Source organism: Oncorhynchus kisutch, linkage group LG13, assembly GCF_002021735.2.
Source record: "Oncorhynchus kisutch isolate 150728-3 linkage group LG13, Okis_V2, whole genome shotgun sequence".
Classification (NCBI taxonomy): Eukaryota; Metazoa; Chordata; class Actinopteri; order Salmoniformes; family Salmonidae; genus Oncorhynchus; species Oncorhynchus kisutch.
The window spans coordinates 21,032,232-21,053,492 of record NC_034186.2 but is presented as its reverse complement, the minus strand read 5'-3'; the positions used below and the strand labels follow the sequence as shown (position 1 = coordinate 21,053,492).

The 21,261-nt window shown below is 41.7% G+C and overlaps 1 protein-coding gene across 1 annotated transcript in view; it reads left to right on the top strand.

Annotated features, from left to right (window-relative positions):
• Window positions 1-4,308: 4,308 nt before the first annotated feature.
• Window positions 4,309-21,261, top strand: part of ptprfa (protein tyrosine phosphatase receptor type Fa) — a 408,795-nt gene continuing 391,842 nt past the window's right edge. Inside the window, exon 1 of the mRNA XM_031785716.1 lies at window positions 4,309-4,618. The gene's annotated coding sequence lies outside the window, so the exon portion shown is untranslated. The remainder of the gene's footprint in view (window positions 4,619-21,261) is intronic.

Below are 21,261 nucleotides of genomic sequence, written 5' to 3'. Positions count from 1 at the left end.
AAAGTAATAAGCTCTCTCCTCCTCTCCATTCCTATCCTATCTATCCTGAGCTTTTCTCCTTCAAAAACTGCAGGGTTAGAAATAGCCCAGCTTGACTAAATAAAGAAACCAAGCAGCGCTGGATAATTTGGCACCACACATCAGAGTAGTAGGAGCTTATTAAAACTCCACACAGTGTGTAACAGATATTATATTCCCCAGCACATAAATGGGTCAGAGATACTATATATTCCACATGTTGTGACCCATTAACTGTTATGTTATTGTTATCATAATGCTACTTATAAAACACGCACACGCACACACACACTACGAACATTCCAAAGCTACAGTATACAGTAGAAGGATATATCAAAAGCTAAATTGGATATACCTTAGTAATAAATGAGAGTACATGTAACATGTTATACATTCTGACAGCATACTGAAGGAGCTCAAGCAGATGGTTAAATTGCCATATATGTCGAATTGTGTACAACACAACTCAGAATAAAAAGCTATATTTGTCTTATTCACTGTGATAATCCATCATTGAAAATCTAAAACTGATTCCACATGTCACTGCTGTAGACATATTCTTTTTCATATTTGAAGGAAAAATGTGTACTTTTCTATTGTGCGTAGGGTAATACTGTACATTACAGAGATGTTGGTCCAGGTTGAGTGCTTCACTGATCTCTGGCATGTGATTCCACACAAAGAGAGGATGCTGTGTCTGAAATGGCACCCTATTCTGACCTCATATTCTGACCTAGCTTACATTCTGTTTCGTTACACTGATAGCGCAGCAGTACTCAGTCTGGTAAATATGATGCTAACTCTTTTCCCTATGACCAGACCCTATGGGCCCTGGTCAAAAGTAGTGCACTATATAGGGAAAAGAATGCGATGTGGGACTCAACCATGGTTCTGAGTGGGCTGAGGTGAGGTATATCTATGACACACATCAATCTGGTCCCTGTGCTCTGAACGTTTGAGCAGATAAAAGATTGATGTTCAATAAGACCTGCACTCAGTGAACAAAATCCTTCATGTCGTTTTTTCCCCCTACTATAAGATCAGATTCTACCATCATTCATATTGGACAAGGTCCGCATTAAAAAGCTGTCTCTGTCCACAACGGTTTGTGGTTTCAAAATACTACCGCATATGCAGTGCAGCCCAGCTCACATAGAAAATCAAACAATGTTTTTTTTTATAAATAGATAAATCTAATGCATAGATACATCAAATGTATATTTTAGCTAAAGTGCTTCCAAATTTGTAGAGGCCATCTGAATAGCTTCTGTACTGTATGTCTGGCTATTGTTAATGAGGGTCAATAACAATGACTTACAGTGACAGTCACAGTGAGACGGTCCAGAAGTAAAAACATACAACAAGATAAAACAATAAAACATTTGATTTTATTTGATTTCTATGGTCTAGTCAGCCAGCTCACAAGTCAGAATGTGGTCTGAGCTGGACCTCAGGCCTTAGAGATAAAAGCATTTCTGATTTTATTTGTTTCTCTATTGTCCAGTCAGCCAGCTCACATTAAAGGGAGAGTTGTTGACCTCAGCTTTACTTTAGACCACCTCTGAGATATTATATGAAAATGTCTGAAATTGGGGTGAACTATCCCTTTAACTCCTCCTAAAGTCTCGCACATTAGGTCATCATATTCATGTAGTCTGAATTCCAAATTACACCTTAACCTTAACCAGGGCTCCGGTCAAAAGTAGTGCACTATATAAAGAAAAGGGTGCACACATAGTACTGGTTCTGGGTCATAAGACCTTCATCAGAGCATCAAATCAGGGAGGGTAGAATTAGGGGTTGACTGTGGCAAAAGCACTAGCCTAGCCGACTGCTCACAAAGATATGTCTGTGATCTGTCAAGGTATTTTTAGACTGAGGAAGTAAACAGACTAGCTGTAGGCTAAATTCCTATAACCACATTGACTTTAGTAAACTTATTACAAATATCATTAGCAGAAACATCTTTTCAAACACTTTATTGAATAAGGTAATTAGGTTTGGAGGACATGCTAAACTTGTTATCACATAAGTGTTTATAGAAAACGTATGTTTTACGTAGTTGGTCAGCCTACTATCTGGCCTACCAATCTGAATTTGCCAATAAAGCTGTAGCCAAACCACAAACTCTCAATGCCATAGAGATGCTGTAAAACTAGTCATTTATTAAGGGCTCTGTTCAATCAGGTCAACTTTAGCCAACATCCGCTTAGCGGTTGTTTTGGTGGTGTCGGAGGTAGAACTGGGTTAGAGCTGTCAAATCCAGAAGCAGCTCCTGGCATTATACCTAAAGCGGACATTGTCATTGGCTGCACGGAGTCACATTAAGAGAAATCTCATGCAGCCTTATTTACAAGTTTGAAAACTGGAATGTGAGATGCAATGTTCAATAAATTAGGCTGATAGAAATCCTAATTATTTTGTGTCACGATTTTCAATTTGAACATAACTATCTATCTATATAGCCTACACTTTCTTGTTCTGAACATCTAACTTGAGTGGGATGGGTGTGGCTTCGTGACATTGATCAAGAGTAGCTGCACATCATATTGACAGCTCCAACGCAGTTAAAGCAAAAACAGTACAATATGAGGATCGACAAATGAATACATACCATAAGAAACGTAACGTAACATATCATACTAATTGGAGTGTCCCATCTACCCCTGAGTCTACCCCTGAGTCTACCCCTGAGTCTACCCCTGAGTCTACCCCTGAGTCTACCCCTGAGTCCAACTTGCAGAAACTACTTCTCCAATAGAAATCCCTGATCACACTTTTAGGCAATGTCATGGCAACGTTGGCTAGCTAAGCCCTTGCGTAAAAACACCTCATTGGGTCTAAAGGTCTTCTCGAAAATGTAAGGTTGGAGTAATAATAATAATGTTCAACTACTTAAGACATTCTCTCGAATCCAGGTTGTGTCTTTAGATTTCGAGAAAATAAACAACTAAGGAAGAATTTTTTACTTCACTCATTTTCTTCTCAAACCCCGACCTGGACTGTTTGGGCTGTTTCGCAAGCGTTACCGGAAGTCTTGCGATGTTGCGCTTCTTAGTTTAGAAACTCTGTGGTTACAGCTCTAACACCGTCTAAACATCAGCCAAAAACTATTTTTTGAGAAGACGTTTTGTAAATCCTGCAAAATTCAGGGGACCCTCCATCGATGTTTTTGTCAATCTCACTCAGATATCATATGAACAAGTCATGGCAAATCAGAAAATAAGCTTTAAAACTGCATATGTTTCTCTCCGGCCCATGGAAAAATTTGTAGGAATGCATGAAATTAGTTTTAAAGCTGCAATATGTACCTTTTTGGGCAACCTGACAAAACTCTGATAGAAATGTGAGTTATAGATCTGTCATTCTCACAGAAAGCAAGTCTAATAAACAGTACATCTGCTCTATGTGTGCTATTTCTATACTTCCCATTTTTAAGTTTAGTTTTTGCATCTTTTACTTTCGGTTTTGTATACCAGCTTCAAACAGCTGAAAATACAACATGTTTGGTTATGGAAAATATATTTCACAGCAGTTTAGTTGGTACAATCATTCTCTACACTATACCTGTTTGTTTTGTAACATATTTTGTCATTATTTTGTCACACTGAAATTAGGCAAACTCTAAAACAAATTTCAACCAGGAAATGGCAAGCGATTTCTGCATAGTGCCTCTTTAGAAATGGACAAATGTTCTCTCCATCCTATGGCAAAAATGTGTAGAATAGCAGGAAATTCGTTTTAAAAACGGAAACACGTTTTCTGCACAATGGGTAAAATTGTATGAAATTAGTTTTAAAACTGCAACATTTTCTCTCTGCCCCATGACAAAAAAACAATTATTGCAGGACATTACTAAAATTATTAAAAGTATACTTTTTAGCTCCACTATGTGTTGGGTAAAGGTCGCTACGTTACAATGTTTCTTATTGAGACCATGTCCCCACGCTTCTCTACACCAAGTCTCTTACCTGTACTTGCCTCTCCGATGGCCTCACTTGCGCCATTCAACTTCTGACACTAATGTAGCGAGTCCAGGGAGTAGCCCCGACTGGGACTTGGACGCAGGTCCAGTGACCGTCAAGCCGACACCTTAACAACACCTTAACCATTACAGCAAAAGGTCCGATATAATGTGAGGGGTTCGAGTTTGGGAAACCCTGCCGTAAATGACCGACCATATCCGACAAAGCCCGAGAATGCCGCCGGACAACCTGTGTGTGAGAGCAAAGCAGAACGCTACGCGCGAGCAAGAGAGAGGGGGATTATTGTGCGTTCATGAGCGCTACAGTCACTGCGCGAGGAACAGCGGGTGAGCTACTGAGAGGAGAGGAGACATTTGGACAACATTGCTGCTATACTTGTAAAATATATGGTCTAATTTAGCAGAACTGTCCACCAAGGTCCTATACATGTCAAGGATTATACTTGAAATGATTCCTGGTATAGTTTATTACGGAGAGGACGCATACCCGGAATAGAGTGAGCTGGACGGCTGGGCTGAGAAGGAAAGGAATTGTACTCTTTCTGAAGTGGTCGGGAGAAGCAAGTGGTTGCTATTTGCTAAAACAGAAATGCCAACGACCAGGGGACCTAGAGGGTGAGTTTTCGCTTTTCATATTCAACTGACATTGGTTGGGTTGTTTCAAATGATCTATCACATGATTTGTTGGAGTGGCATGGACCGGGTAGTATGGAACTGATGCTGAGGCGAAACTGCATCTTGTTGATAGGCTAATGATGACCACTGGTTTATGGTGTAGGCTGGTTATTGATAAAGCATCATTTCGTCACGTTGAAAAGTTATGTGGTCAGTATGAGCAGGATATTGTTTTTCTGGCTACTTCATGACATGCATTCACATGTCCATTGATTTAGAGCTTGTTCGAGATCAATACGGCTGTATGCACGCCTCACGGGCAAGTCGCAGGCAGGAGCACCTGTCAAGCCGCGCTCTGCTCTGATCACCCGTGGAACCTGTTACATAGACATACATGTTTGGTGAATTACATGATGTGGAGAAAGAAGGTCAATTAACCAAGCACGAGCATTAAAACCTTTGTATACGTTGCCTCAACATGGGGCATATAAATGATTTGAACAATTCCGTTTTATATTAGCCTAGGTGTTTGCGCAATATTTGGCAAATGTATCGAACTTGCAGTTGGATAGGCTACCTATAAGATACTCATTTATATCATTGTAAAATCTTTAACTATAATGCATAGACTACGTGAAGGTCATTATTATAGCCCACAAATCCGGCGTCCACAGTCAGCAAATGAGTTGTTTATGGACCAAATAGAAACAAGGGTCTGCGCAGACTGGTGTTGGTGATGAAACGGATGGTTAGGCTACGCGCCGATCTATTTCAGATTGTTTGAAAACTATGGATGAAAGCTTAACTGTCATTGCTTTATTTGTCACATTATATGTGGAACATGCGAATATGGAGATGCAGGTGTCAATGGCGCTAAATAAATACATGTCAGTTATTTCTCATCAATCCACATTATGCATTATTTCCATAGCCACAAAATGATGTCATCAATGTTGGAGTCTATTGGCCTGGCTCTTCCCCGCTATCATTTGTGTAGAATAAAATCTACGTTTTTAGAGCAGTTCGGAGTACATGCTTTGCCTTGATCATTTTCAAATATACTTTTTCCATCAATTGAAAACAGCCAGTGGTTCCACACAGCAGAACTAACACACAGCAAGTCTCTCTAGGGAGAGAGATTGGAGTTGAGGAGGAGAGTGCAACATCATCTATTGGGTTTGACGCATTCATTCGCCTTATTCATTCGCCTTTGAATCCAGCTCGTCCTCGCTCTGTTTCTGTGCTGTCTGCGTGACTTAGGACACCTGACTACTCCTTTATGCAGAACTATTACAATATAAGAGGATGCGTTCGACTCGCTATAGCGTGCATCAATAATTTTGCATTAATTTAGCCTTATACGTTTTTAATTGTAAACGTTGTAAAAATGCAATTCCATTATTGTCGCATTATAATTATTATAATTAGAATTATAATAATACGTATAGTAATACAAATACTCCTACTAATGAGAATAATATAGGACTTTTTTAAAACTAAATACCAATTTGAATTTCTAGTAATTCCTGAATTTTGGCATTTGTCTTTTACTATCCCACTGGTAACACACTGGTTGAATCAACGTTGTTTCCTAAACCAACGTGGATTAGACCTTGAATTGATGTCTATGCCCAGTGGGATTTCATTGACTGAGTAATTAAAATCTAATTTCAGGAGCTGTGTCTTCTCCCAATGCTCTTAAGTAGGAATCCCAGTGCCCCTTTATTTCAAAGTACACTTACATTTAGAAGGAACAATAATGTAAATCTAAATACATCTTCTTAAAATCGGTCTTTGCTTGGTATATTCATAAGGGAGCACTTCAAAAAATGGTTTGCTCTTAATAAATTACATTTCATGTTAAATCTCTCATATGGTTATTTATGACTAATTATTTGCATTTGTCCTTTAAAGGACTATTGAGTTGTATGTAGTATGTAGATTCATGAGGATGGACTTCACTACATACATTAGAATAGCATTGACTGTCTTCTATGGAAAAGGGGATGACCTAGCAAGTTGTACAACTGAAATGTGTCTTCTGCATTTAACCCAACCCCTCTGAACGTGAGAGGTGCGAAGGGCTATAGAATCTAATATTGTATTTGAGAGGAGTCTGTTGCTCTGTGTGAGAGAGAAGGGGGGTAGAGCAAGCAATGGAATACTTATTTAACTGGGCAAGTCAGTTAAGAACAAATTCTTATTTCCAATGACACCCTAGGTACAGTGGGTTAACTGCCTTGTTCAGGGGCAGAACAACAGATTTGTACCTTGTCAGCTCGGGGATTTGATCTTTTATTATTTTTATTTTTTTTCACCTTTATTTAACCATGTAGGCAAGTTGAGAACAAGTTCTCATTTACAATTGCGACCTGGCCAAGATAAAGCAAAGCAGTTCGACAGATACAACAACACAGATTTACACATGGAGTAAAACAAACATACAGTCAATAATACAGTATAAACAAGTCTATATACAATGTGAGCAAATGAGGTGAGAAGGGAGGTAAATGCAAAAAAGGCCATGGTGGCAAAGTAAATACAATATAGCAAGTAAAACACTGGAATGGTAGTTTTGCAATGGAAGAATGTGCAAGGTAGAAATAAAAATAATGGGGTGCAAAGGAGCAAAATAAATTAATTAATTAAATACAGTTGGGAAAGAGGTAGTTGTTTGGGCTAAATTATAGGTGGGCTATGTACAGGTGCAGTAATCTGAGAGCTGCTCTGACAGTTGGTGCTTAAAGCTAGTGAGGGAGATAAGTGTTTCCAGTTTCAGAGATTCTTGTAGTTCAACCTCTTGGTTGCCAGTCCAACGTTCTAACCAACTGGCTACCTACCGCCGCGCCATATGTAGTGTGTGTGATAGAGTGTGTCTTATTAGAGACAGCTAGGCTGTGGAGTGATGTGGCCAGTGCATCTGTTTGTGCCTCTGCCTTCAGCTAATGAGTGGCTGGCCCGGTTGGTGATGCTGAGCCCTCACTGGTAAACAAAAGGCATATACTGCTGCCTGACCAGCGTTGTAACCACTCATCTCTACAATCTCTCCACACACTCTTTAAGTCTCTCTCTCTATTCCTCTGTAGTAACCACTCCCATCTCCATACTCTCCAGTTCTCTCTGTCTAATCTGTTGTTCTCACAGTGGACCCCACTTCCCTTCCTTTCAAACCCAGCTCTCTCTCTCTCTCTCTCTGTCTCTAGTCCTCTTTTTTTCTACCCTCCCTTCCCTTCCTCTCCCTCTCTGTCTCTCTCTCTTTGGGGCCCTGACTCTGTGCCCATGTTCACTCATGCTTTCTACATTCAAAAATGGTGTTAGTGGGGAGGACCAGTATATTTTGTCCCTCCTTTCTCAGCACGCTACAACCAGCCAGGGCACGGTGACGTAGTGTTGCTGGCCCCCAACCAGTTAGTATCAGTGGTGGTTGCATTATAAAACCACTTGGACTTCATTGATTCACACAGTTGTGTGAAGTTGGCTGGATGTCCTTTGGGTGGTGGACCATTCTTGATACACTTGGGAAACTGTTGAGTGTGAAAAACCCAGCGGTGAGGGAGTTCTTGACACAAACCGGTGTGTCTGGCATCTACTACCATAACCCATTCAAAGGCACTTACAACTAACCCTAACCCTATTCGCCCTTCTGAATGGCACACATACATAATCCATGTCTCAATATTCTCAAGGCTTAAAAATCATTATTTAATCTGTCTCCTCCCCTTCATCTACACTGATTGAAGTGAATTTAACAGGTGACATCAATCAAGGATCATAGCTTTCACCTGGATTCACCTGGTCAGTCTGTCATGGAAAGAGCAGGTGTTCTTAATGTTTTGTACACTCAGTGTACATCCCATGGCAAAATGTGTTGCTTTTTTTGATACATCCAATGGTTCACAGTCTCCCTGGGTTCTATAGTCATGTTGATATTGACTATGTGTGAATGTTTTGCTTTGAAGTTCAATAGACAGAAACGGATCTACTTTGACATTTAAAACGATAGTCAGCATACATTCCATATGCATAGTACCTACAATTCCACGCTTTGCAAGTCTAATATTGATATTTCACTTGAGGGCATATTGCATCTTTAAAGAACTCACTCCATGGTGCAACTCCCCAAGTCAATATTAAAATAGATTTTGATACTCGGTCTGCCTCATATCGAAATCATTATTTGCTTGCTCGCAGTGGACCGGGTTCTCTGCTTGGTAGCTGTCCAGGCTTATCATGGCTGAACTGGAATTAGACATTTATACTCTATGCGTCCCAGACAGCGCCCTATTCCCTACAAAGTGCACTGCTTTTTTTTAACCAGATCTCTATGGGCCCTAGTCAAAAGTAGTGCACTATAAAGAGAATATGGTGCCATTTGGGAAGCAGCCCCTGTGTTGTGTGGACTGGAGATGGATGGTTGAAACAACAATAACAACAGGGTTCGAGCTGTAGTGTCCAAGCCCAGGCAGTGTTTGCTGTTCTCTCTGTGTCTGTCCCCAAGAAGGGACCGGAACATGCAGTGTGTCACTGGGTTGTCAATGTATTGTCCATCTGCTGATTGACCTATTTGAAGAACAGTCCAGGGTTTCTATATCCTTCATTTCCCCACAATGGAACAGCAACATAGTTGCTCTGGGTTTTCAATTACACCGGTCCATTGTTTGCTGTTCGGCCAGGAATAGGCTTCAGGGTCTGGCTGTGAATGTTTTTGTTTCATCTCGTCACACGTTAAGGACAAGATCCTATCATCCACAACCACAGACTTAACTGTGTCCCAAATAGCACTGTATTTGCTATGTAGTGTGCACTGTATAGGGAATAGGGTGCTGTTTGGGACTCATCCCTAAAGGGTATGATTCCCCTGCAGTGATACCAAGGCAATTGGCCCTGTATCTAACACTACACTTTGTATGTGGTCTGCCACTTTGTTTTCTGTCTGCGTTCTCAAGATGGGATGTTAGTGGATAGATTTGAATAATGTAAACGTTATTAAACAGAATACACTTCATTAAAACTGTTCACTTTGTGATTGCGAGGCCTGTGGGTAATAGATGGAAATAATTCTAAATAAATTGGGATCACTGTGTCACAACAATATCCAATATTGTTTTCTATTCAATTCAACACATTTATTTTAATTACATTTTATTTGAACCTTTTTGGTAGCCTGTTGCCACATCTGTTTGTGCTCTTAACTCCACTGTGGTCTTTGGTATGAAAATGAGTGACGAGAATTTGGCATGATGGCACAAACAGACTGGCTATATTTTGTGTGTATAGCAGCATATGCTGCATTGCTTTCTGACTTCGTCCCACCTGTTGAGAAGACAATTTTCTGCACTTTGAAGTGAAACACTGTCAGCTGAAGGAGGAGAAGGATGAAGAGGGGGACTCTTATACTTTGTACTTTTAGTTCTGACATTTTAAATGTTATAACAGCGGAAGCTTTTGAGTTGTCGAAATGTTGGGATTTCTTTTGATCATCGAGCCGTCAAAAGGTAATCCATTGTTCAACCTGCAGGGCTGTTTTAGGATGTAGAGCATAGAGTAGGATGGTTGACATGTTGTTGATTCAGTTGATTTTCCTGCCCTCCTCTCATGTTACTTTATAAAAGTTGCTGCAGCGAAGCCTTATAACTAGGCAGGTCTGTCATTCTATTCTCTGTTTTCCCACCCGCCTGTCAGTCTTTCTGCAAGTAGGCAGGAATCACCTTATTGAGCCCAGACAGACAGACAGGCAGACAGACAGAGAGAGAGGGAGAGAGAGAGAGAGAGAGAGAGAGACACACACACAGACAGACAGACACTGCATATCATCAATTAATAACACTGGCTTTCTAAAAAAACAGTCTGCTGTCAGGCCCAACTGCCAGAAATGCCTCAGTTTACAGGGTAGTACACTTATTCTTACTTATTCTCCCTTGTTTGCTTGTAGAAACAACACATTTTTTATTTTCATTCTTTAGGTACATCCACTGTGGGAATAGGAAAGTAGAGCTTTTTTCCAACAAGAGCATTGCCTATGAAGAATAGCTTACAGCTAAACAGTATGGGAATTAATGGAAATATATGCACATCATATTTAGACAGAAACATAAACATTTTACCTCATCATAAGTAGAAATAATTACAAATGATTAAATCCTTCCAATAGAAATAAAAATAATTTTATTTATGAATTGAACTTTAATTAAATGAGTTGACTCTTCACATGGGATGATTAAAAAGGGAATTGAATGATCCCCAATGATACATTGCATCTCCCAAAAATGTTTTCAACATACATCTGTAAAATGATAGTCTAGAAACTAAAGCTTTGGTTGTCTTCCTCTCAGGCTTCCATGTCTTCTCCCTGGATCTCCTCAATGTCCACCTCTTGGACATCAGATTCTGAGGCCTCATCTTCACTATCAATGTCCAACCTTGTTGAGGATGGCTCGTTGTCAGGCTCAAAAAGCCTCAAATTTGCCAGGATGGCCACCAATTCTTCAACACTTGTATTGGTCAGCCTTTTCCGTGCTTTTATGTGTGTTCCCAAACAAGGACCAGTTGCGCTCTGAGGCGGCTGATGTTGGTGGGATTTAGAGGATGATGGAGGCAACAGGGGAAATAGCCTCAGATCCACAAAGTCCCTTCCACCAGGTGGCTGATGAGATATGTTGGCACGACTGCCATATTGCATCTCCATCCCAAAGCCCTTGCTTGGAAGTGTACTTCGCCAGACTGCCAAGAACCTTACCCTCATCCAGGCCAAGGTGGCGAGACACGGTAGTGATGACACCATAGGCCTTGTTGATCTCTGCACCAGACAGGATACTCTTGCCAGCATACTTGGGGTCCTACATGGGCCCTGCGGCGTGTATGGGCTTCAGGCAGAAGTCTTTATGCTTTTTGATGTATTTCAGAACTGCAGTTTCCTCTGCTTGGAGCAATAGTGAAGTGGGCAGGGCAGTGCGGATTTCTTCTCTGACATCTGCAAGCAGAGTCTGAACATCAGACAGGATGGCATTGTCTCCCTCAATCTGTGCAATGGCTACTGCTATAGGTTTCAGGAGTTTCAGGCTGCTTACCACTCTCTCCCAAAATACATCATCCATCAGGTAGATTGCTGCTATAACTTGATGACCCTTCACATACCTAACCATTTCCTTGGCTCTCTTGTAGAGTGTATCCATTGTTTTCAGTGCCATGATGTCCTTGAGGAGCAGATTCAATGCATGAGCAGCACAGCCAATGGGTGTGCTGCTCATCAGACCACCCATCAGAGATGATTGCAGTACAGTCTACTTTCTCTATGATTTGCTTGACCTTCACTTGAACTCTGTTGAACTCTGCATCCAGAAAATTAGTAGATAAAGCATGTCTGGTTGGAGGGGTGTATGCTGGACAAAGAACATTCAGATATCTCTTCCAATACACATTGTCTGTGAGCATCAGAGGTGAACCAGTTGCATACACAGCTCGAGCAAGACATTCATTCGCATTTCTCTGACTATGTTCGTCCATTGAGTCAAGAAAACATATGATTCCTTGAGGACCATAAGCTGTTGCTATCGATAAGGTGTCTGTTTCATAATTTTCACATCGAATAGAAGGTTGCTTGTTGTGAGCGCTGAGGGAACTTTATGCACTTGGCCAGACGATTCTGCATCTTTGTTGCATTCTTCACGTATGACTTGGCACAGTATTTGCAAATGTACACAGCTTTTCCTTCTTTATTAGCTGCTGTGAAATGTCTCCACACATCAGATAGTGCCCGTGGCATTTTCGGGTAAAGATTAGAGAATATATATTTTTTTTAAACAAATACAATTCCATGTACAGATAAATAGTTAAGCAGTTAGATTTAACAACTCATTTGTAAGATAAATGTTTTAAAAATAAACATATATATGTATTGAAACAAGTAAATTAACACTTCTCAGTTAGCAGGCTCAAGCAAGCTAAAACCCACATGGTAGCAAGAACTAACTAGCAGAAATTGTTAACAAGTTAGAAATGATTTAAACACACTTTGCTGTAGGCTACTATTTACTAGTTAACAAAAAATCGTGTATGCCATATAAAATATATTCACCCAACCCATTATTGTAATCAAAACTTACCAGAAAGCATGTAGTCCTTGGCTCAGACTGTGTAGTAGTGTGGGCTCAGTAGCATCTCATTAGTGTGCAAGATCTTGAGAATCAGCTGTACATGTGATGGAAGAATGCACTGTGCATGCAGAGGATTGCAATTCCATTGAATTGGGGATAGTTTAACTAAAATATGCCACAAGACCAAGAATGTGTATCCCACAAAAAAAGGTTCACTGTTATAAGCTAACTTTTTTGATGAATTTAAGCAAAATTCTCAGAATTCTCAGAATTCGCGGCCTTAACTTGCCACTGAAAATTTTTGAAAATTACTCTCTCCAGAAATAAGTCTCTCACGGTTGCCGCCTGCTACCGACCCCCCTCAGCTCCCAGCTGTGCCCTGGACACCATTTGTGAATTGATCGCCCCCCATCTAGCTTCAGAGTTTGTTCTGTTAGTTGACCTAAACTGGGATATGCTTAACACCTCGCCAGTCCTACAATCTAAGCTAGATGCCCTCAATCTCACACAAATCATCAAGGAACCCACCAGGTACAACCCTAACTCTGTAAACAAGGGCACCCTCATAGACGTCATCCTGACCAACTGGCCCTCCAAATACACCTCCGCTGTCTTCAACCAGGATCTCAGCGATCACTGCCTCATTGCCTGTATCCGCTACGGAGCCGCAGTCAAACGACCACCCCTCATCACTGTCAAACGCTCCCTAAAACACTTCTGTGAGCAGGCCTTTCTAATCGACCTGGCCCGGGTATCCTGGAAGGACATTGACCTCATCCCGTCAGTTGAGGATGCCTGGTCATTCTTCAAAAGTAACTTCCTCACCATTTTAGATAAGCATGCTCCGTTCAAAAAATGCAGAACTAAGAACAGATACAGCCCTTGGTTCACCCCAGACCTGACTGCCCTCGACCAGCACAAAAACATCCTGTGGCGGACTGCAATAGCATCGAATAGTCCCCGTGATATGCAACTGTTCAGAGAAGTCCGGAACCAATACACGCAGTCAGTCAGGAAAGCTAAGGCCAGCTTCTTCAGGCAGAAGTTTTCATCCTGTAGCTCCAACTCCAAAAAGTTCTGGGACACCGTGAAGTCCATGGAGAACAAGAGCACCTCCTCCCAGCTGCCCACTGCACTGAGGCTAGGTAACACGGTCACCACTGATAAATCCATGATTATCGAAAACTTCAATAAGCATTTCTCAACGGCTGGCCATGCCTTCCGCCTGGCTACTTCAACCTCGGCCAACAGCTCCACCCCCCCGCAGCTCCTCGCCCAAGCCTCTCCAGGTTCTCCTTTAACCAAATCCAGATAGCAGATGTTCTGAAAGAGCTGCAAAACCTGGACCCGTACAAATCAGCTGGGCTTGACAATCTGGACCCTCTATTTCTGAAACTATCTGCCACCATTGTCGCAACCCCTATTACCAGCCTGTTCAACCTCTCTTTCATATCGTCTGAGATCCCCAAGGATTGGAAAGCTGCCGCAGTCATCCCCCTCTTCAAAGGGGGAGACACCCTGGACCCAAACTGTTACAGACCTATATCCATCCTGCCCTGCCTATCTAAGGTCTTCGAAAGCCAAGTCAACAAACAGGTCACTGACCATCTCGAATCCCACCGCACCTTCTCCGCTGTGCAATCTGGTTTCCGAGCCGGTCATGGGTGCACCTCAGCCACACTCAAGGTACTCAACGATATCATAACCGCCATCGATAAAAGACAGTACTGTGCAGCCGTCTTCATCGACCTTGCCAAGGCTTTCGACTCTGTCAATCACCATATTCTTATCGGCAGACTCAGGAGCCTCGGTTTTTCGGATGACTGCCTTGCCTGGTTCACCAATTACTTTGCAGACAGAGTTCAGTGCGTCAAATCGGAGGGCATGCTGTCTGGTCCTCTGGCAGTCTCTATGGGGGTGCCACAGGGTTCAATTCTCGGGCCGACTCTTTTCTCTGTGTATATCAATGATGTTGCTCTTGCTGCGGGCGATTCCCTGATCCACCTCTACGCAGACGACACCATTCTATATACCTTCGGCCCGTCTTTGGACACTGTGCTATCTAACCTCCAAACAAGCTTCAATGCCATACAACACTCCTTCCGTGGCCTCCAGCTGCTCTTAAACGCTAGTAAAACCAAATGCATGCTTTTCAACCGGTCGCTGCCTGCACCCGCATGCCCGACTAGCATCACCACCCTGGATGGTTCCGACCTAGAATATGTGGACGTCTATAAGTACCTAGGTGTCTGGCTAGACTGCAAACTCTCCTTCCAGACTCATATCAAACATCTCCAATCGAAAATCAAATCAAGAGTCGGCTTTCTATTCCGCAACAAAGCCTCCTTCACTCACGCCGCCAAGCTTACCCTAGTAAAACTGACTATCCTACCGATCCTCGACTTCGGCGATGTCATCTACAAAATGGCTTCCAACACTCTACTCAGCAAACTGGATGCAGTCTATCACAGTGCCATCCGTTTCGTCACTAAAGCACCTTATACCACCCACCACTGCGACTTGTATGCTCTAGTCGGCTGGCCCTCGCTACATATTCGTCGCCAGACCCACTGGCTCCAGGTCATCTACAAGTCCATGCTAGGTAAAGCTCCGCCTTATCTCAGCTCACTGGTCACGATGGCAACACCCATCCGTAGCACGCGCTCCAGCAGGTGTATCTCACTGATCATCCCTAAAGCCAACACCTCATTTGGCCGCCTTTCGTTCCAGCACTCTGCTGCCTGTGACTGGAACGAATTGCAAAAATCGCTGAAGTTGGAGACTTTTATCTCCCTCACCAACTTCAAACATCAGCTATCTGAGCAGCTAACCGATCGCTGCAGCTGTACATAGTCTATTGGTAAATAGTCCACCACTTTTCACCTACCTCATCCCCATACTGTTTTTATTTATTTACTTTTCTGCTCTTTTGCACACCAATATCTCTACCTGTACATGACCATCTGATCTTTTATCACTCCAGTGTTAATCTGCAAAATTGTAATTATTTGCCTACCTCCTCATGCCTTTTGCACACATTGTATATAGACCCCCCCTTTGTTTTCTACTGTGTTATTGACTTGTTAATTGTTTACTCCATGTGTAACTCTTTGTTGTCTGCTCACACTGCTATGCTTTATCTTGGCCAGGTCGCAGTTGCAAATGAGAACTTGTTCTCAACTAGCCTACCTGGTTAAATAAAGGTGAAATAAAAAAATAAAAAAATAAAAAAATAAAAAAATAAAAATTGAAGAATTCCGGAAATATGTCGGAAATTTACTGAAAAGTTTCCAACCCTTTGCAACCCTACATGTAATGCATCAGATTAGCACTGTAAAATTATAAAATTATCATCAACTGTGAAAGCTGTTCAAATAATTTGTGTAGGCCTAGAATTGTTCATGTACAATAAAACACATCAACTTTTTACATTAAGAACAAATCTGTCATAAACAGGCACCCTCGGGAGCGCGTGCTTAGTCCCCTCCTGTACTCCCTGTTCACCCACGACTACACGCGACTAACACCATCAAGTTTGCAGACGACATAACCTTGGTAGGCCTGACCACCGACGATGATGAGACAGCCTATATGGAATAGGTCAGAGACTTGTGTTGCCAGGACAACAGCCTCTCACTCAACGTCAGCAAGACAAAGTAGCTGATCATGGACTACAGGAAACGGAGGGCCAAGCACACCCCCATTCACATTGGCAGAGCTGTAGTGGAGCAGGTCGAGAGCTTCAAGTTCCTCAGTGTCCACTAAGGATTTATGATGGTCCAAACACAACAGGGCACAACAACGTGTCTTCCCCCTCGGGAGGCTGAAAAGATTTGTCATGGGCCCTCAGATCCTCAAAGAGTTCGCCAACTGCACCATTGATAGCATCTTGACTGACTACATCACTACTTGGTATGGTAACTGCTTGGCATCCGACTGCAAGGTGCTACAGAGGGTAGTGTGGACGGCCCAGAACATCACTGTGGCCGATCTCCCTACCATCCAGGACCAGAAATATACCAGGCGGTGTCAGAGGAAAGTCCTAAAAATGGTCAAAGACTCCAGCCATCAAAGTCATAGACTGCTACTCTGCTACTGCATGGCAAGCAGTACCAATGTACCAAGTCTGGAACCAGCAGGACCCTGAACAGCTTCTACCCCTAAGTCATAAGACTACTAAATAGTTAGTTAAATAGTTAACCAAATACCTACCCGAACAATCTGCATTGACCCTTTTTGCACTACATTTTTTTGACTCATCACATACGCTGCTGCTACTGTTTACTATCTGGCACTTTATTCCTAGTTGTTTGTACATATCTACCTCAATGACCTCGTACCCCTGCACATTGACTCTGTACTGGTACCCTGTGTATATAGCCAAGTTATCATTACTCATTGTGTATCTATTATTACTTTATTACGTGTTTTTCTTTTCTATTATTTCTTTTATTATTTTCGTTCTCACTGCATTGTTAGGAAGGGCCGTAAGTAAGCATTTCACTGTTAGTATATACCTATTGTTTACAAAGCATGGGACAAATAAAAATGAGATTTTATTTTAATTGCAACATAATCCTTTTCCATCTGTGAATACAGAACTGTCAGTTTCGTTGTGTCAATACTTGAAGATGGTTAACATGTGTTTAAATGGTTAGATAAAATGAGGAACTAACTAACCGCTGTCTTCCCTAGGAGACCACAGTGTGTAATTAACATCCGAGAGGAAACAGATAAAAGCATACTGCTGTTCTAAATAACAATTTAACGCTTAATTTCACATTGATGTTTATTTAGCAGAGCACTTATCTAGAGTCCTATCCATCTCCCATTAGAATATACTTTGGCAATAATCAAGTGAAATACTTTATCTCCACTTTATGAGAAGGAAAAAATAAAGGCAGGTGTCGTGTGTCCATAGGCTTTGTATAAACGCATCCACTAAATGTCATGTATACAACTGTGTGTACAAAAAATATTGAGTTGCACCCCTTTTGCTCTGAGAACAGCCTCAATTCGTTGGGGGCGTGGACTCTACAAGGTGTCAAAAGCGTTCTACTGGGATCATAGCTTTCACCTGGATTCACCTGGTCAGTCTTTGTCATGGAAAGAGCAGGTATTCCTAATATTTTGTACACTCAGTATATATCTTGTGGTTTGACTTGCGCCAATGCGACATAGATTAAATGTTTTGACACTTGGTTTTGTTCAGTAATGCACCGATAAGACATTTTTGGCCGACACCGAAATACCCAATATTTTCCTTGCCCCCCAAAACCATACCTATAACCAATATTTAAAATGTTATTGGCCTTTTAAGAATTCTAGTACAGTTAAATAGTTAACACACACGGACACAGCGGTCTAAGGCACTGCATCTCAGTGCAAGAGGTTCGAATCCAGGTTCTATCACATCCGGCCGTGATTGGGAGTCCCATAGGGCAGCGCACAATTGGCCCAGTGTCGAACGGGTTTGGCCGGGGTAGCCTGTCATTGTAAATAAGAATCTGTTCTTAACTGACTTGCCAAGTTAAATAAAGGTTACACACACCACACCACACTGACCAAAGCAATATTTTGTTGGCATTTACGTATGTCACCATTACTAATAAAGCATAATCAAAAACAAATTTCTCACTTACTTTCTGTGTTGTTTCGTTGTTCATTTCTTCAGTCGTTTCATTCTCAACCAGGATTTCTATGGAACGCCGTTTGGGTCTTTGCATGTCAAAAAAGATACGTGTCAAATAACACTATTTGATGTGTCAAATAAGCTCGTTGACCAATCAGGATCTGATTATGACTCCACGTCACATAATAATTTAACGCGTTCATACATTCTTTATGTAGTTATTTCACATTGATTACACTATCACTCGTATTTCATATGTCACAACGATTCATCGATACATATGCTATGATGCTGGTAAAGTTGTCTCTCGCACCTACAGTGCTGGTCATAAAAGAAGCTAGCTAACTCATGAATGCGAACAATGTTCTTCCACAAAAACATAGGAAAACAACATAATCTGTTTCAGTAGCTGTAGTTAGCTAGCTAACTATATAGCTAGGTATCATCATCTAAAATAACCCTAATTTATAAGACAGTTCTTATTTGATTAATGGTGGTCGGACCTATCTATGTGAAGCTAGCCACAATAAGGATTAGCCACAATAGTGGACTTTGCGGTTAGCCTTCAAAATAAAAGTATGGCATAATTCTACTATTTGTATTCATTTGCATCACTGTCAATGTCATACTTTTACTTTGAAGGCAAACCGCAAATTCCACTAGCTTTTCATGAACTGAAGTTCAATTTCAATAGGAGAACAACAAGTGGCAACCTAGCTAATACTTACTCACAATGATTCCTAAATCATTGCAAAGAATAATGAAAATGACTGCAGTTTCTACGGGTCATTGTTTTCAGGCTGGTTGTATTGGTGCTACCTAGGTACCAAGCTAAAGCTAACGACCCCAGAAGTTGCGGTCGAACAAGTGATCCTTTATTACCAACGCGTTATTGTAAACACAATGCGTGGCCGGTGTTTGCAGACTTTTTTGTACAGCTTTGACAGTGCTACTGTATTTGTTTTGACACTCAAAGACCCAAACGGCATTCCATAGTATGTATGTCGTGAAGCTAATGGCAGTGACGCTATTACTGTGTAACTCCGGTAGGGCAACATCTGAAAAATAGCACACTTGGTAGTGTGTACTGGTGCTCGACCAGTCGGCGAAAGCCAACATCACCCACGACAGAGAACGGTTGATTGTCAAGGGAAATGAATTCCATTATCTTGGCTTTAATGGATTTCACCTATGAGTTGTCTCGCTGAAATGTTCTTACTCTTTCAAATGACTGCTCAACTTGTTGACTGCTCGATCCACACAGCAGACATTGTGGGCTAGGTTAGGGATGCTGTGTTGCACGTGTAGCGCAACATTTTACGTGGCGTTATTACGTCATGTACCTACGTTATATAGTTATGCACGGCAGCTTTCACATCAGTTAACATCGGCATTAAACTAATCAGCCGATGTTGGCATTTTTAGCTAATATCGTCCGATTCCAATATGTTCACTGATATATTGTGCATCCCTAGTTTTGATTATTATTACATTTTTCAATACTGTTAACTGTCAAGGGCTCTCTATCTGTACCTTATGGATCTACAGGACTAACAAGCACAATGTGAAAGTGTCAATGGCATCGGAGTAAAAGCTAGCTGCGCTTCAGGCCTGTACTGTATTGTACTGAATGTGAATGTTGTAGCATCATTTACAGTAGGCCTTTTGGATGTGAGGAACTTCACCACTGCCTTCGACAACATCCCATTTAGATTGTGTCCCAAATGGTACCCCTTCATAGGGATTTGGTCAAAAGTAGTGCACTATAAAGGGAATAGGGTGCCACTAGGGCCAAGCAATCTTCCAATTTACTACCCAGCCTTTAGATTCCACTGTGAAGCGTTAGCAGTTTAGCACAAATAGATGTTCTTCGTGAGCATCATTTTCTATTCCTTGCCAGAGATTTGTGCTACCTACCATGTGGTACCTCATACTATCAATACAGGATGGAATCCAGAAACAGAGCACGCCAAATGAGCTGGCTGTATGCTAATAGACACAAGTGGGGACTGTTAGAACTGAACCTCATTTTTGGCAGCTGTGGCAACCACATTTATTTTATTTTAATTTTTTATTTCACCTTTATTTAACCATGTAGGCTAGTTGAGAACAAGTTCTCATTTGCAACTGCGACCTGGCCAAGTGTCAGGCATATGTGTATAGGTGGCAGGGAAGTCAGGCGCAGGAGAGTCAAACGGAGTGTAAAATGGAGTCTTTTAATAATGTCATAGTAACATGCTCCATAACACTAAACAGGAAAAAGAACATAAACAAATATGGGTACGAAGACCCGTCGCGCACCTATACAACAAAAATACTACGCTGACAATAAACAATCTCTGACAAAGACATGAGGGGAAACAGAGGGTTACACAACAGGTAATGAATGGGATTGAAAACAGGTGTGTGGGAAGACAAGACAAAACCAATGGAAATTGAAAAATGGATCAATGATGGCTAGAAGACCGGTGACGTCGAACGCCGAGCACCGCCCGAACAAGGAGAGGCAACGACTTCGGCAGTGTGACACCAAGATAAAGCATAGCAGTGTGAACAGACAGAGTTACACATGGAGTAAACAATTAACAAGTCAATAACAGTAGAAAAAAAAGAGAGTCTATATACATTGTGTGCAAAAGGCATGAGGTAGGCGAATAATTACAATTTTGCAATGTTGCCATCGTGACCAGTGAACTGGGATAAGGCGGAGCTTTACCTAGCATGGACTTGTAGATGACCTGGAGTCAGTGGGTCTGGGGACGAATATGTAGCGACTAGAGCATACAGGTCGCAGTGGTGGGTGGTTTAAGGTGCTTTAGTAACAAAACGGATGGCACTGTGATAAACTGCATCCAGTTTGCTGAGTAGAGTATTGGAAGCTATTTTGTAGATGACATCGCCAAAGTCGAGGATCGGTA